The sequence below is a fragment of the Peromyscus californicus genome, unplaced genomic scaffold, assembly GCF_007827085.1.
Source record: "Peromyscus californicus insignis strain IS unplaced genomic scaffold, ASM782708v3 Scaffold_1__1_contigs__length_55948999, whole genome shotgun sequence".
NCBI classification, from domain to species: domain Eukaryota; kingdom Metazoa; phylum Chordata; class Mammalia; order Rodentia; family Cricetidae; genus Peromyscus; species Peromyscus californicus.
In genome coordinates, this window is record NW_026294492.1 from 45,144,080 (window position 1) to 45,162,614 (window position 18,535).

The 18,535-nt window shown below is 39.0% G+C and overlaps 1 pseudogene; it reads right to left on the minus strand.

Moving 5' to 3' along the window:
- Window positions 1-2,126: 2,126 nt before the first annotated feature.
- Window positions 2,127-18,137, minus strand: LOC128115205 (vomeronasal type-2 receptor 116-like; annotated as a pseudogene).
- Between the last annotated feature and the right edge of the window lie 398 nt (window positions 18,138-18,535).

The following is an 18,535-nucleotide window of genomic DNA, read 5'->3' on the forward strand; positions in this document are numbered from 1 at the left end:
ACACTGTGTAGGTCATATTTAAGTGACCAACTTTTTAAGATATCATAGGTGCAGCTTCACTGTTATAGAGAAGGTACTGTCTCTCAGTAGGCACCCTAGTCTTCCAGGTCTTACTGGTCTTACTGTCTTTCAGCCCCTTTCCATGATGTTCCTTGTGCTCTGAACGGAAGGATCATGTTGTAGATATATCAAATTGGTTGGACATACCATGACAAGTTGGATGTTTCTGCTTTGGACTCAGTGTATTGAAAAGAAGCTTTGTCATGAGTGGCCAGGACTATGCTTGTCTGGGGATATAAGGATAGGTTACCAATATTATATTTGTTCAGAAAGTAGCAATAATTGACTCTCCCTTAGAGTCCAGGACATCACTAATCATATGTACTTGTCTAAGTTTACAGTAACAAACATAAATTCCTATTGTTGAGTGCCTTAAGGACAAATAAGCAGGTGCTGGTTACTCCAAATATATATTTGCCACAAAATCACTTTTGAATATATTTTGCCATCATAGTCTTTATGGTGGTTTATTTTTCAGCTGAGTTGAACTTAGAATTGCTTTTCTCTCTTGGAAGTTTTTAGCATCTTCAGATACTCTGAAAGCTAGTCCTCAGGGAGGAAGCTTGCCAGTCAATTCCACCTCAGTACTTCCATGTCTGTTTCTGACGTGTGTGGTGTCTTCAGCAATAGGGAACATCTTTAATGTCTGGGAGGCAACAAAATGAGTGCCCATAGCTTGTATAGTTTTGAGGGTCTTTTGGATTCCTCTGACAAATGTCTTGAAGAACAGTTTTTCATGCCTGATACTGAGGTTCTGTTAAGACTGTCTGTGTATCTTGGGGAACTGTTATCAACCCATGAAGTGCAGATTCATTTAATATTTATATGTGAATACATATGTAATTAGATATATTATATATGTATTTCTAACTTTCCTTTTGAATAAAACTTTTTCCAAATAATACATTTTGATCATATTTTCCCTTCTGTAAATGCCTTCCTGATCCTCCTCACCTATCTATTCATCCAATTTCATGTTTTTTCTTTCTCTTAGACAAAACAAAGCATAAATGGAAATTATAACAAATAAACAAAAAAATAAGAAAAACAATGCCTAAATAAAACAAAATAATCAGAAAGCCCCATGCCCAACACACACAAAAAGAAAAACACATGAAATTTGTCTTATGATGGTCATCTACAACACAAGGCATGACCATTTCCTGGAGTTTGGTTGACATAACCATTGAAACTCCACTGGAGAATTCTTTTTTGAAATAGGCATGAATTGCAAAATACTTCTTGTTTTGGGATGGGATTTGAATCCGTGTCCATTTGTTAATATTGGAATATTTTATAACTTGTTCCTGTGCCTGCCAGTCTTATGCATGCTTCCAAAGTCTTTTGAGTTCATATGATTGCCAGTCCTTTTTGTTTCTGGATGATAATGCATCCATGAAGTCATCCCCTATCTCTGTCTCTTACAACTTCTCCACCTCTTTTTCTGCATAGATCCCTGTGGCGTGAGTGTTGGGATTGATCTATATAACCTGGTGCTGAGGTGATATTCCAGGGGACAACACTTATTTATGTCATCAAATATGGAAAAGTCGAGCTGGTGCCCAACTAGAAACCTTTCCCATACTGATTAGCATTCAAGGTGCTAGAAAAGTACTCTGCATGCTACCATAGGAAAAGTAGGTGGGAATAAAGACTAACTGGGGCCCATTTATTAATGATTCCTGCAGTTTAACATGAAAATTTAGAACCAATCGATCTATCAACAAACCATCCCTCCACACCTAAGGTTTAGGGAATACTGAAGGAGGAAGGAAAGATTTTGAGAGGCAGAAGATGGGGTGTTTCCTGCGAGAATACGTCTTCTATGAACAATAAAAGGTATTCCAGAAAGTCTCACCTATATGACCACTAAATGTAAGGTAAACAAGGATGAAATTATCAAACTTGATAAAGTAGATGGGAAAAAAGATCAAAAGGCCTAAAGCTTATTCAGAGAACTGGTAGCAAATGATTAATGCTGGGAATGGAAGAGGTGGTTATCACCAGGAAAGGAAGGGAACAAAGATATTTTAAGTAACATCTAAAAATTCAGAACTGTAAAGGGTTCAATGAAGAGATTTATCCCTGTACTTCTGAGGAGAATTTGAATTTGGTCTTATCAAAATAACATAACATTTTGGGACAAAGATGCACCCTAACAGACCTGCACTGGAGGCCAAGATGTAGAACACTTCCACAGCCACCATAACCTTTCCCTTTGTGCTGTGGTAGACAGGGAGGAAGGTGACCCAGACACTGCAGAACACCAGCATGCTGAAGATCAGGAATTTGGCTTCATTGAATCTGTCAGGAAGATTCCTGGCCAAGAAAGCCACAGTGAAGCTCCCCAGAGCCAAGGAGCCAAGGTATCCCAGGACAAAATGGAATGCAATGACTGAGCCTTTGTTGCACACAATGATGATCTGCCCATGTTCAGAGTGTGTATCTGTATCAATAAAGGGAGGGAATGTTACCAGCCAGATTCCACAGAGAACAAATTGGACCAAGGTACAGATGGGAATGACAAAGTTAGGTGCCCCTGATACCAGAATCCCTCTCATCCTTCCTCCTGGAGTAGTGAGCTTGAAGGCCAAGACAATAGTAATAGTCTTGGCCAAGACAGTAGACACAGCTACTGTGAAAAAGACTCCAAATGTGGTCTGCTGCAGGATGCAGGTGACTATGTGGGGATGCCCAATGAAGAGCAATGAGCAGAGGAAACAGAAGGTGATGGAGATCAGTAAGATGTAGCTGAGAATTCGGTTATTGGCTTTCACAATAGCAGTGTCATTGTACTTTACAAAAGCACCAAGAACAAGAGCTGTGAGGGCAGAGAAGCACAGGGACATGCAGGCCAGTGTCATTCCCAGTGGGTCTTCATAAGATAGAAAAGAGACATGTCTTTGCAGGCAGTGTGTGTGTTCTGTGTTTGAATACTGGTCATCTGGACAGCTTACACACTGCTCCGTATCTGCAGAAGGACATAAACAACAAACCCTCATAACATTTCATCATTATATAATTAATCATTTAGTATCTGTATTAATCAGAAGATAATTCAATAATCATTTTGGTGTTGAGCAATAATTTTCTACATTGTTCCTGTAGGGAGCTGTGAAGTCAGGCTGCTCTGTAACAATCCCTCCCTGGTGATGATGCACACCACCTTCATCATAGAGGGAGCTAAGACATTACTTATTCTTGTTTATTAACTTACATATTCATGTAATTTTTAAAAATAAGGAAAATACTTGGTTTCTATGTGTATTATAAGTGGTAACATGAAACAGGTGAGATTAGTTAATTCCCCCAAACTTTCAATTTATTATACATAGATCTGTGGGCTGTGCACAAGTGGTGGTTAGAGTGAGAATTGTCCCTATATGCTCACAGATTGGATTTCTTGGTCACTAGGTAGTATCACTGTTTGAAAAGTTTAAAAAATGTGTTCTTATTGGAGTAGTTATGACCTTGTGGGAGGAAGTGTGTCACTGATGCTGGGCTTTGGTTTCTCAAAAGATCAAACCAACCCCAATGTCTCTATCTTCTTGCTGCCTTAGGATTTGGATGTAGAACACTCTACATCTCTGGAACCATGTCTGTCTCTGTGCTGCCATGCCCCCTGATGTTATGATAATGGACTAAACTTCTGAAATTGTAAGAAAGCCTGAATTAAATGCTTTATTTTATAAATATTGTCATGGGCATGGTGTCTCTTCACAGCAATATAACACAAACTAAGTCACAAATACTAAGGAGTGGGATATTGCAATGAAAGGCCTGTCAGTGCTGTTAGTTGTCAGAAAGTGGACTTTGAGACTGTGGATTAGGAAAGCAGCTGAATACTTTAAGTGAAGTTTAATGGACCATACTACTAGGAGCAGGGAAGACAGTACTGGGAGATATTTGAATGCTGGGGACCTAGCTTAAACATTCTCAGAAGGGGAGAAAATTAGTAAATTGCCTAGAGACTATTCCTTTAATGTTTTGACAAAGAATGTGGTTGATTTTTGCCCTAGTTCAAAACATTTGCTTGAGGCTAAATTGAAGAGTTTTTAATCAAGAGAATTAGCTGTGGAAATTTTAAGATAGCCTAGTGTTACTTACACAAATCTATAATGAAAAGGAACTGGGTAGGCATAGAAAAATACAAGATGTATAGTTTGAGAAAAAATGGAGTACCAGGAAGTTCAATAGAGTTAGTTCCAGAGCCCAGGGAGATAAAACGCTTTTAGAAAAGCCTGATATTGCTGGGCGGTGGTGGTGCACATCCTTAATCCCAGCACTCGGGAGGCAGAGGCAGGTGGATCTCTGTGAGTTCGAGGCCAACATGGTCTCCAAAGCGAGTTCCAGGAAAGGCGCAAAGCTACACAGAGAAACCCTGTCTCAAAAAACCAAAAAAAAAAAAAAAAAAAAAAAAAAAAAAAGGAAAGAAAAGAAAAGCCTGATATTAAATGGCATAAAAGAAGTGGCAACCTTAGGGCAAGAACCCACTGAACTAAGTTTCTAACATGTGAAAAGGAAGTAAAGAAAAAGCTTAAGCAGTGAAGTGAATCATAAAAAATAGAAAGCTGGTGATCTTAAAGAAGATCTTAAACATATTTCATTAACAACAATAAGAGCCTGAACGTCTGTTTTTTTTTTTTTTTCAGGGACCAAGCTGTGTGCCAGGAGGACAAGATTGTGGACTGATTATGTCGTAAATTCAATTTGTACAAGGGTTAAGGAAGATTAGACATGTGGATAGCAATACAATGTGCAAAATTTTCTTGTAGAATATGTTACAAATTTTTTTTTGTTGTTTATATGGTGGGTTACATTGACAGAGGTTTGTATGTTTTTTTTTTAATTTTATTTTATTTTACAATACAATTCAGTTCTACATATCAGCCACGGATTCCTTTGTTCTACCCACTCCCGCCCCCCTCCCCTTCCCCCCAGCATACCCACTATTCCCACCTCATTCAGGGCAAAGCCTCCCCCGAGGACTGAGATCAACTGGTAGACTCAGTCCAGGTAGGTCCAGTCCCCTCCTCCCAGGCCTAGCCAAGTGACCCTGTATAAGCCTCAGGTTTCAAACAGCCAACTTTTGCAATGAGCACAGGACCCGGTCCCACTGCCTGGATGCCTCCCAAACAGATCAAGTCAATCGACTATCTCATCCATTCAGAGGGCCTGATCCAGTTGGGGACCCCTCAGCCATTGGTTCATAGTTCATGTGTTTCCATTTGTTTGGCTATTTGTCCCTGTGCTTTATCCAACCTTGATCTCAACAATTCTTGCTCATATAAACCCTCCTCTTTCTTTTGTTTTAAATTAAACATTCTTTGGAAAATATAAAATCTGTAACCATCATAATGTGAGCAAGATGTGTGGTTTAAGGAAGATGGTGCATGTTTATCTCAGGGTTCATAATATGCTTCATATCAGTAAAATAATTAAATTAGAATCTCATATTTTGTGTCTTCAGTTACCTTCCAGGCCCTTTTTAGTTTTAAAAAGAGAAGATATTCAGTTTCAGCAATTTCTTCTGTTCACAAATACATACCTGTTTCATTGGAAATCTCATTCTCTGGGCACCAGGCACAGTCAAAGCAGCAGTCTGCTGTTTGTTCCTGATGAAATTTCCTGAATCCAGCAGTGCATGGCATACTGCATGTAGAAGTGGGAACCTGAAGCAAATGAAATATGAGTTGGTAACAGACACAGGTTACATATATTCTTCTATCATGCATTATTTGTCAAATTCAGGTGTCTGAGCCTTTTATATAAACCTGCACTGGAAATGAAGGCCATACAATATTTAATACATTACATAATATTGTATGTATAAAGTTTTTGTTTAGATGTTATAAATTGTTCCTTCCTAAATTGAAATGCTCCAATAGGAACACATAAAATGGATGGATTGTTCTTGAATGTTTTAAAACTCAAAAGCAAAGATAATGAGTTGGGTGGGAGGTAAAGAAGCATGGAACAATGAAGAATTATGGGATGAATATGAACAAAGTATGTTGTAGGAGACTCTCAGACTTAAAATTTTTTAAGTTAACATGAAAGTTTAGGATATAGAGAAATATTTCTGGAGGCAATTGCATGATATCCTTGATTAGGTTATAAAGATGTTCACATAGAATCACACAATTTCATAGTTTGCACCTAGTTTCCAAAATCTCATAGTCTAAATAGTTATATTTTTATTTTGTATATGTGTTTCTGTGGTACAGGGTGAATTGTAACAAACTTTAGATGGCCAAAGGCATTGGATCACTATGCTGTGGACTTATAGAAAGTTGTGAGCCATCAAACACAGGTGCTGTGTGAATTGAGCTTGGGTCCTTCACAAGAGCTGTGATTGTTGTTAACCACTAAGTCATCACTCTGATACCACAAATTTTTATAACACAGATTTACTGAATAGAATGAAAATTATGGTGTACACACCGGTGTTGCTCCCATGGCCCACTCTAAGTCTTCAGAAATGTGCAGTTGTTGGTTCTGTGGCAAATAAGGGGAATAACCTCCTATTTTCACCTTTAATCCAAAACCTCGTGGGAAATTCCAAATGTTGTAAATGTCATTGTCTGCACACAGTTTTTCTCTTGGATTCATGTCCACCAGCTCTCCAATAGGGTTAGTAAATACCCTGTTCTTCAGCAAAGAAGCCACCTAAGTGAGGTGTATCATTAGAAGATTAGAAGTAAGACAAAGTGACATTGTGAATGACCCCTAATTTTAAAATGGCTTCCAGAAAAGACAAGTATATTGAAGATATGCTACCTACTGAAATACAAGATATCTCATGGATAATTAAATTTTATTATACTTCATATCCATTTTTATGGTGGAAATAGAAGAAATGCTTACCAAATAATGAGTAACATAGTGAAAGAGATCTGAACACTCATTCCTTGTATGAAAACTGTCAAAATGGATGTTTTTACATAAGTGTGTGTGTGTGTGTGTGTGTGTGTGTGTGTGTGTGTAGCAAAAGTTATATTAATAAAAGAGAAATCAGAAAATTAAGAAGGAGTGAGAAGCCTGGAAGTTTTTGAAAGGAAGAGACGGAGTGCATATAATGTAAATACAGTATACATATATTAAATAAAAATAAATTTAATAAGAACATGCAGTCCTTATTTTTGTCTCCATAATTAATTGATATTTCATATAAATAATTATTCATGACATCGATCAACACATATTTTGTTTCTTGAGAAAGAAATTTTCTTTGAGTGTTCTCTTGAGGATTTTATAATAAAATTTTCCGTTATTATTTCCAATAGTGAACTCATTTGGCAAAATGTTGAGATACATTCTCACAAAAATAACTGATTTTCATACATAATGTTGTCATCTATTGAATGTTAATTTTGTGCAGTCTATTGACCCACATAAAAGATTAATATTAGGGAGTTTTGAGGAACACACATCTTTTGAATGAAAAGTCTCTGACAAATACATATGAACATTTGTGGGGCCATTTAACAAACAATATCATGACTTAAGCATGATGAAAAGTGAGATACTTTACCTGATGACAGTCATAGGATAAACCTTTGAGTTCAGCTATTTGCTGAGATTCTACTTGTTGGAGAATGATTTCATGGTAGGTATAGGCCACAGCATATACAGCATTGTATAAATTGTAACCTTCTTCACTCAGGACCATGTCAAATCTGTGTTGTGATAACCATTCCAGTGTAATGTTGAATAAAAAATGATTCCTTGTGCTATAGTTGGTCTTGGAGACTGAACAATTAAAATAATTCCATTTCATTCTCATCTGTGAAACGTCTACTGGATATTTGGAAGTGTTCATTGCTTGCATAAAATTCCTAAATTTAGAAACCTTGCCATGGTGATGTGCAAAAGTGACAGTCCCATGGAAGGGATCAAGGCTGAAATCTCTCTTACTTGTGGTGACATCCCATAGTGAGGTGGTGACCCAGATTCTCTGTACACCTAAACATCCCCATCTTCTGAAGCTGATTTCTAGGGTAGAGTTCATTTCTCCATAAATGATAGCAGCCTTTGCTGATGATGTCATGATTTGTTTGTCATATATTCCAGCCCTTGTAATGTATAACTGCATGTTATCTGGGATCATATTCACAAAAGCTAAACAGACTCCATTTCTTTGCATCTCTTCTCTTAAGTTTGAGAGAAACTGAATTCCCTGGTCGTCATCTGAAATGACCAGCCCTATCCAGGTCCATGTGAAATAAAGCATCAAAGAGACCATGGCATGGGGCAAACATGTATCCTTGTGTGCTATCTGGTAGACATAGGGTAAATGGACATTGTCACTCAGGATAGGATGAAATGGTCCAAAGAAAATCTGAAGGATGAAGAACAAAGGATGCCATGTGAGGAATATAATTGGCAGGAAATTCATTCTTAGATATGAGTTGTGTTTCTCACCTTTAGAATTCCTAAAAAGGACAGTAGGATTATCCTGTAGGATTACCCTGTAAATGTGTATTAGTCCTATTGGATTCTGGATTATTTGTGACAAGTCTGAATGTTCAACAATTTTTTTTATGTTTTCCCCATTCATTTATTCTTGTAATACAAGGAAATACTGGTGACATATCAATATCCGATTATTTAATCTTTTAGAATGTAAAGAACAGCTCACATGAACCTATGCCACCCATTCATTCTCTGTAGGAACTTAGAATTGGCATAGATAAGCTATTACCTCCCCCTTTACAACACTGCCTCACCTTTGGAGCCTTGATATAGATTGCCAGTTTTAAAGATGTAGTTCATGATGGTCCTGTAAGTACTGCATCACAATCATACATTCCACAGTCATAATTAAGAAATCTTGGGCTGGAGAGATGGCTCAGCAGTCAAGAGCACTGACTACTCTTTCAGAGGTCATGAATTCAATTCCCAGCAACCACATGGTGGCTCACAACCATCTATAATGGGATCTGGTGCCATCTTCTGGCCTGCAAGAACACATGCAGACAGAATATTGTATACATAATAAATAAATAAATAAACCTTAAAAAAAAAAAAAGAAATCTTGAGGTATTGTTTCGTTGTGAATTTAGTTCATCAATCATTTCCAGTGTATCAAAACACATGCCAACAGCAAAGGAAAATGTCAGAGACATGTTGGATAAAATAAAAGGGTTCCTGTTGATCTCATCGGTAGCAAAAAACATTACCAGAAAAAAACTCATATTTTGATGTTGGTATTCTAAAAGAAGACACATGAGCATCATGGAGGATGTTGCAAACATGAAAATTTTAAAACAGTTGAAGCAAGCCTTTTTATATGACCCCTCTAAATTTCTGTATTGATTCTCTTTTCTAATGCAGGACATGAAATAAGAGATCTTTAAAACTGAAACTATTTTCAGAATTCATCTTAATAGAAAATTCTGATGTAAGACTTTTTGTCTTTGTGAAATCTTGAAAGAGCTTGTGTGATCTCTGAATGCCATCTGTGAAATAGAACATAGCCCTAGACATTCAGTCAGCTATATATTTGTCTAGGGATTCTCATTTTAAAGAAACATGAAAAAAACCCATTACTTGAACAATATAGTGTATCAATGACACTGTATCTTTTAATTGTTAAAGGATAATTATTAAAGAATTAAAATTTAACAGATTTTTATTAATTAACATTTTCATTTATTCATATAAAGTATCTTGATCATATTGAGTATAGCAAAAATCATTCAGTAGATCTTGGCCACAGATCTCCACTAGAATACTCCTTCTTTACCCTAGGCCACAATGGTACTAGAAATCCCAGTCCCAACAGCACACTGTAGCTAGAGTTTTCCTGCCTGGCCCACAGTCAGGACAAATCTCTCTCACCTGGCAGTCCCACAGCTGCTCAAACCCGACCAAGTAAACACAGAGACTTATATTGGTTACAAACTATATGGCCGTGTCAGGCTTCTTGCTAACTTTTCTTACAGCTTAAATTAATCCATTTCTATAAATCTATACCTTGCCACATGGCTCGTGGCTTACCCGCATCTTCACATGCTGTTTGTCATCGTGGCGGCTGGCAGTGTCTCTCTGACTCAGCTTTCCACTTCCCAGCTTTATTCTCTTCCTTGTCCTACCTATACTTCCTGCCTAGCCAATGGCCAATCAGTGTTTTATTTATTGACCAATCAGCAACACATTTGCCATACAGAACATCCCACAGCAGCACACCCTCACATGGACTCATTATTCTGGCCCACAATCCAGCAGAAATCTCCCTCTCTATGGAAACCAATATATACTAGGAGCTCCAGAATACTCTGGCTCTACCAGAGGCCATGCCAGTACAATTCACCTCATCAGTGTGCAACAGTACCCCCTTTCCTGGGCTCCATATCCCAACATAGAACCATGGTAGAATACTCCATGGTTCTACTGAGGCCATGCAGGTAACAGGAACTATGGTGATATTTTATTTGTACTGAAATGTGATTTTAATTGTATGTTAATAAATAAAGTTGCCCGGGGGGGTCAGAGCTATTAGAGCCATAGCAAAAGCTGGGTGTTGGTGGTGCATGCCTTTAATCCCAGCACTTGGTAGGCAGAGCTAGGTAGATCTCTGTGTGTTCAAGGATACAGCCAGCATTGGAGACACATGCCTTTAATCTCAATACCAACCATAGAAGACCTGGAAGTCTCTACAGATAGGCAGTGACGAGGCAGTCATGTGTTTGGGTTTACAACCAATGAGAAGGCAGAACAGAAAGTCTATATAAAGACAAACAGACAGGAAGTAGGTCTCTTTTGGAAAGGTCTCTTGGCTGCAGCAGGCAGGTAAGGCTCTTATCTCTGATCTCTTGGCTTTCTTCTTTGCATTGGTTCTGTGTTTCTTATTTAATAAGACAGTTGGTTACATCTACAAGGAACCCCAGAAAAGACACCACCAACCAACCACTAATACCCATTAAAACTCACTCAGTTATCTCTAATAGCACCGCCTCCCCTGGTTCCATATCCCTGCTTATAACTCTGGCAGAGGACACCCACTTTACCAGAGGCCATGCTGGTATTATGAACCCCAGGTACCTGGAGCCCCAAATACTACACTGTTATCTAGAATCCCAGAGACCACATAAAGTTCCCAGAAACCCAGAATCCCCCAAAGGTAGCACCCAAAATCCCAAATGCTGCACAGGTCACCAAAACCCCAGCTGAGTTGCATAACTAGACCTTGAAGACTTTCTGGTCTCCAGAACTGCAGGCCACTCAGGCCAGAAGACAAGAGAGGAAACAGAAAGCAAGGGTGAAAACACCCCAAAAATCCATACAACAAAGATAAACTCAGAAATCAGCACTTAAACTAATAATAAAAACCCAGATGACTAGAGGCCAGTGTAAGAGCATAAGCAACAACATGCAGGGCAGCATGGCACCACCAGACCTCATCTATCCTAATACAGAAAGCCCTGGATACTCCAACACCATGAATGCTCAAGGAAATGACTTTAAATACAATTGTGCAAAGATGATAGAGGCCCTTAAAGAAGAAATGAATAAATCCCTTAAGAAATCCAGGAAAGCACAAACAGGTGAAGGAGATGAATAAAACCACCCAAGACTTTAAAATGGAAATAGAAGCAATAAAGAAAACACAAGCTGAGGAAATCTTGAAGACAGAAAGGAAATAAGGTATTTGAACAGGAACTACAGAATGGAAGAGAAAATCTCAAGCATAGATGATACAATAGAAGAGACTGATACAGCAGTCAAAGAATTTATTAAATCTAAATGTTTTGACACAAAAGATTCAGGTAATCTGGGGCACTATGAAAAGGCCAAACCAGAGAATAATAGGAAAAGTAAAAGCTAAGATTCCCCACTCAAAGCCCCAGAAAATATCTTCAACAAAATCATGGAAGAAAGCTTTCCTAACCTAAAGGAGGAAATGCCTATAAAGGTATGAAAAGCATACAGAACACCAAATAGATTTGACCACAATGGAAAGTCCTCCTGCCACGTAAGAGTCAAAACACTAGACATACAGAACAAAGAAAGAATGTTAAAACAGACCAAACATAAGAATAATAGAAGTAGAAGGAGAAGAATTCCAACTCGAAGGCCCAGAAAATATATTTAAAAATATCATAGAAGAAAATCATTCTAACCTAAAGAAGGACATGTCTATAAAGGTAAAAGAAGCTTACAGAACACCAAATAGGACCATAAAATGAAGTGCACTCACCACATAATTATCAAACACTAAACATACAGGAGAAAGAAATCATATTAAAAGTTGCAAGAGAAAAAGAACAAGTAAATTATAAAGGCAGAACTACCAGAATTACACTTGACTTTTCAAAAAAGACTAAAAGTCTTAAGGGCCTGGACAAAGGTCCTGCAGACACTAATGGACCACAGATGCCTGCCCTGAATTGTACACCCAGAAAAACATTCAATCTACCTAGATGGAGATAAAAAGATAATCCATGATAAAATCAAATTTAAACAAAACAGTCTGTCTTGCCTTTTTAACCCCCAGTTATATTGAAAGTAATCCATCACATATTTTCTTTAGTGTCTTTGAGTGAGACTGTGTTGAATTAGCTTAATGTACAGGATAGTGCTTATTGTGCTTTTCTATAGATACATTTTTTTTAGAGAGAAAAAATTGAGGTACTTTCAGCAACCTTTGTAACTTTTATACTTAAGACACTGGAAAATTAATTTGGCCATTAAATGGATAAAAACTTCTACCTTTCTATGTGGTCCCTGTTTGTATGATCAAACAAATTCAACTTGAGACTGTACATGTAAAGAAATCTGAGGCATTTTCACACAAAAAAGATTTATAGTACCTTTGAGATTTCAGGTAGTATTTGAAAATTGGTAAGATAGAGCATAAAAAAGGCAAAAGGAAATTGTGCAAGGAGTACATGTTTGCAGTTGCTGCTTCTTGGGGATGCTGAAGCAGGATTGCTTGGTCCCAGGAGACTATAGTCATCCTGGGAAACACGGTTGTACCAGCTAATTTTTGTGTTAATGAGAAACAAACTAGGGAAGAAGGAATGTTAATCAAGAAAATCCCGCCATGGGAAAGGCCATTGACAAGGCTGTAGAACATTTTCTTGATTGATGATTGATATGGGAAGGGCCAACTCACAGTGGAGAATGCCTCATCTTGGCAGGTGGTCCTTGATTGATATAAGAATGCAGGCTGACGAAAGACATTTAAGGAACTGCTCAACATCCCTAATCATCAGGGAAATGCAAATCAAAACAACTCTGAGATACCACCTTACGCCTGTCAGAATGGCTAAGATCAAAAACACTGAAGACACCTTATGCTGGAGAGGATGTGGAGCTAGGGGAACTCTCCTCCACTGCTGGTGGGAATGCAAGCTTGTACAACCACTTTGGAAATCAATATGGCGCTTTCTTAGAAAATTGGGAATCAATCTCCCCCAAGATCCAGCTATACCACTCTTGGGCATATACCCAAGAAATGCTCAACCACACCATAAGAGCACTTGTTCAGTTATGTTCATATCAGCATTGTTTGTAATAGCCAGAACATGGAAACAACCCAGATGCCCTTCAACTGAAGAATGGATAAACAAAATGTGGTACATATACACAATGGAATACTACTCAGCAGAGAAAAACAATGGCATCATGAGGTTTACAGACAAATGGATGGATCTAGAAAAAATCATCCTGAGTGAGGTAACCCAGACTCAGAAAGACAAACATGGTATGTACTCACTCATAGCAAGATACTAGACATGAAACAAGGATGACTTGTCTGCTACTCACATCACCAGGGAGGCTACCTGGAAAACAGGACCCCAAGAAAGACACAGGGATCGCCCAATGACAGAGAAATGGAATGAGATCTACATGAACAGCCTGGACATGAGTGGGGGTAATGAAAGGCGAGGGTTGAGGGAAAGAGAGCTTGGGGGAGCGGGAGATCCCAGCTGGATCAACAACAGAGAGGGAGAACAAGGAATAGGAGACCATGGTAAATAAAGACCACATGAGAATAGGAAGAAGCAAAGTGCTAGAGAGGCCCACAGAAATCCACAAAGATACCCACACAACAGACTGCTGGCAGTGGTCGAGAGACAGCCCGAACTGACCTACTCTGGTGATGGGATGGCCAAACACCCTAATTGTTGTGCTAGAAACCTCATCCAACTACTGAGGGATCTGGATGCAGAGATCCATGACTAGGCCCCGGGTGGATCTCTGGGAGTCCAATTAGCGAGAATGAGGAGGGTTTATATGAGCGAGAATTGTTGAGACCAAGGTTGGATAAAGCACAGGGACAAATAGCCAAATGAATGGAAACACATGAACTATGAACCAATGGCTGAGGGGTCCCCACTGGATCAGGCCCTCTGAATGGATGAGACAGTTGATTGGCTTGATCTGTTTGGGAGGCATCCAGGCAGTGGGACCAGATCTTGTGCTCATTGCATGAGTTGGCTGTTTGAAACCTGGGGCCTATGCAGGATTGTTTGGCTCGGCCTGGGAGGAGGGGACTAGACCTACCTGGACTGAGTCTACCAGGTTGACCTCAGTCTGTGGGGAAGGCTTTGCCCTGGAGGAGATGGGAATGGGGGGGGGGTTGGGGGGAAGGTGAGGGGGACGGGAGGGGGGAGAACAAGGGAATCCGTGGCTGATATGTAGAACTGAATTGTATTGCAAAATAAATTAATAATAAAAAAAAAAACAAAACAAAACAAAACAAAAAAAAAAAGAATGCAGGCTGAGCAAGTCATGGGGAGAAAGCAAGCAGGGATCCTCCATGGCCTCCACAGTAGTCCAAGACATCATGGGAATAGGAAAAGGCAGGGTGCCTGGGAAGCTCTCAGGTATCCACTGCCTTCTGATGATGGACAGTGATGTGAAAGTGGAAGCTGAAGTAAGCCTTTCCTCTCCTCCAACATAAATAGGAAGTAATGACAAATATATGGAAATGTCAGCCATCTGCCTTGACCATCAAATAATGTACATATGTTTTGAAGGATACATTGCATCCAGTAAGTACACATGATAATTAAGTATTCATCAAATGTTTTGTTTCAAATAGTGGAGATGTTTCAAATAGTGGAGATGGAAATGTTAATTATGTTTATCATTATTCACTATTTATATGTAAATAATTATGTGAAAGCCTCTAAATGCTGTATTATTTTTGTATATACTTGTTTAAATATATTTTGCAATAAAGTATAGGACATGTTAATAACTTTTCAAAAGTGTCATTAATGAGAATTTCCATCATAAGGTTGAATATCAAAGATGAGTCACAGAAATGCAAACCCTGCTGACCTGAAACTGAAAGACAATAATGTGAAGCAACCATCAGAATCAAAGTGTGAACAGTATACTGGGGCTAACAGTTGTAATACAGTCTTTAAAATTCCCTTGAAATGCAAACTAAAGTGAATGTGGGTTAAGAGTCAGCTTACAGAAAGCACAGGAACCTCAGCAGATGGATAGATGGATAAAGAAGGTCCAGGCACATTGTATAGCTGCAAAGTTGAAGAATTTCAATACTGTGTCCATTCTCTCTCTGCTATGTAGCCACCACTATTAACATCTGACATTCACTGGCTAAGATAAAAAACACTGAAGACAGCTTATGTTGGAGAGGATGTGGAGCAAGGGGAACACTCCTCCACTGTTGGTGGGAATGCAAACTTGTACAGCCACTTTGGAAATCAATATGGCACTTCCTTAGAAAATTGGGAATCAACCTCCCTCAAGACCCAGTTATACCACTCTTGGGCATATACCCAAGGAATTCTCAATCATACCACAAGGACACATGCTCAACTATGTTCATAGCAGCATTATTCATAATAGCAAGAACCTGGAATTAGCCTAGATGCCCCTCAACTGAAGAATGGACAAAGAAAATGTGGCACATATACACAATGGAGTACTATTCAGCAGTAAAAAAAAACAATGATATTATGAAATTTGCAGGCAAATGGATGGAACTAGAAAATATTATCCTGAGTGAGGTAACCCAGACTCAGAAGGACAAACATAGTATATACTCACTCGTAAGTAAAGCAAAGCAAAGGATAACCAGTATAAGTAAAGCAAAGGATAACCAGTATACAACCCACAGCTCCAGAGAAGCTAGCTAACAAGGAGGGACCCTAAGAAAGATGCATAGATAGCCCAAGAAGGAGAAACAGATGAAATCTATATGAGCAAACTGGGAGTGTGTGTGTGGGGTAATGGAGGGCAAAGAATGGGGGATGAGAACATAAGGAGATGGGAGGGTCTAGCTGGAACAGGGACAGAGTGGGAGAGCAAGGTAAGAGATACCATGATAAATGAAGACATCATGGGAATAGGAAAAGGCAGGGTTCCTAGGGAGCTCTCAGGAATCCACAAGGTTGACTCTACCTTGGACTACTGGCAATGATTGAGAGGGTGCCTGGACTGGTCTACTCTGGTGACCAGTCTAGTGAATACCCTAACTGTCATCATAGAGCCTTTATCCAATGACTGATGGAAGCAGATGTAGAGATCCATGGCCAGGCACCAGGCTGAGCTCCGGGAATCCAATCAGTGAGAGAGAGGAGGGATTCTGTGGGCAGGGGATGTTGAGATCATGATGAGAAAATGTACAGAGATGACCAGCCACACTAGTGGAAACCCATGAACTGTGGACTAATAGGTATAGAGCCTCCATAGGACTAGACTAGGCCCTCCAGATATGGGAGACAGTTGTTTAGCTCAAATTGTTTAGGGGACACCCAGGCAGGGGGATCAGGATCTGTCCATGGTGCATGGGCAGGCTTTTCAGAGCCCAGTGCCTATGTTGTGACACCTTGCACAGCCTTGGTGCAGTGGAGGGGGGCTTAGACCTGCCTCAGCTGAGTGTGCCAGGCTCTGCTGACTCCCTATGGGAAACTTTGATTTGGAAAATGGGGATGGGGCTTGGAAGGGAAGGCTGGGGGGTGGGAAGAGGGAAGAGGTGGGATCTGTGGTTGGTATGTAAAGTGAATAGAGAATTTCTTAATAAAAAATTAGAAAAACAAACAAACAAATCTAACATTCAGGATCTGAGAACTTTGTAGACAAATTGAGAATATTTCCTATGCCAAAGAGAGTACACCAGTTCTCCTATAATTTTCTTAATGTTGTATTTACTCACTAATTAAAAGAGATTTTAATCACCTGTCTGATGTTAACAATACCTTAAATCTGTGATTCAGCATATGCACAAATGAAGCAAAATAAAACTATGTTGATATAGAATCTCACAGCTTTTGGTTTTATTTTTTCCATACTCATTGTCAGCTCGTGAATGACATTAAGGGTTGTTATAGAGACTATTTTTAAAGCAATGTCTACGACTATTCACAAGTATGTATGTAAAATTCAACATGTAAATGTATGCTTGTCACACTCCTTTCTTTCTATGTATAAAAATGTGCCCTATTGTTGGAGACCAAAATTAAGTAACCTCTTTGTGAATGCCTTGAGGAATACTTGCTGATGTGGGAACCCTTGTCACCACTTGAAGAGACACTATAATGTAGCCTCTTCATACTGAACCCATGCCAGTTGTGTGCATTGTGTTTCATATCATGTCAGAGACCCTGTGCAATGACAACTTTCAACATAAAGAGATCCCTGAGGAGACAAGAAAAAGAAACCTGTCTCTCTAACCTTCCAGAATAGTGAATTGGAATCTAAGAAAATCACACTGCAATGAAATGGATTAGAAAATATTAAAATAATGATCAATAAAGGAGAAAAATTTCTGTAGCTCCCAATGTTACAGAAGAAAGTAGAGTACAGAAACCCTAGTTTCTGTACCCAGCCACAGAGTTCTAATTCATGACATTTATGTAGGATATGAAGAAGCTAATGACTTACCCAAAATCAATTAAACCATTATAAAAATCTTCATCTACATGTCCTGGAGTAATGAAAAGAACAAAACCACAGTCAGTTCGCAAATCTCTGTCATCCTCTTCATTGTTCTTTATTCTCCAAAAGCAGCTGGTTTCTGTCAAACAGAATAAGATGAGAGAAAACTTCAGGAGCAAGAAGGAAATAAGAAAAGCACACAGCTTCTTCATGTCTACCAGGATCTATGACTGAGCGGATGTGACACCCATTTCTCATACAGACAAACATCACACATACATTTATGTCAATGTGCCTGTTTTATTGCTATTGCAGACCTGGGAGCATATATATACACCTCAGTTTCCTTTTGCCCATTCTGTGCCATGTTCCCTGGATACACCTGGAAAATTCTGGCCTCAGGATCTGCATCTGATGTCTGTAACATTTTTATCAACACAGGTCAGAAAACATGTTGTATTATGATCTACAGCTTCAGGTGCCATTATTTCATGTCCATGGCATAAATGCCCCAGAGACAATCTCCTCCTGAACAGCTTGAGTTCCACCCTGTGTCAACAAGCATGTGTACCATTGGGGATCACTTCAGATTTCATCAGAACTTCCATAT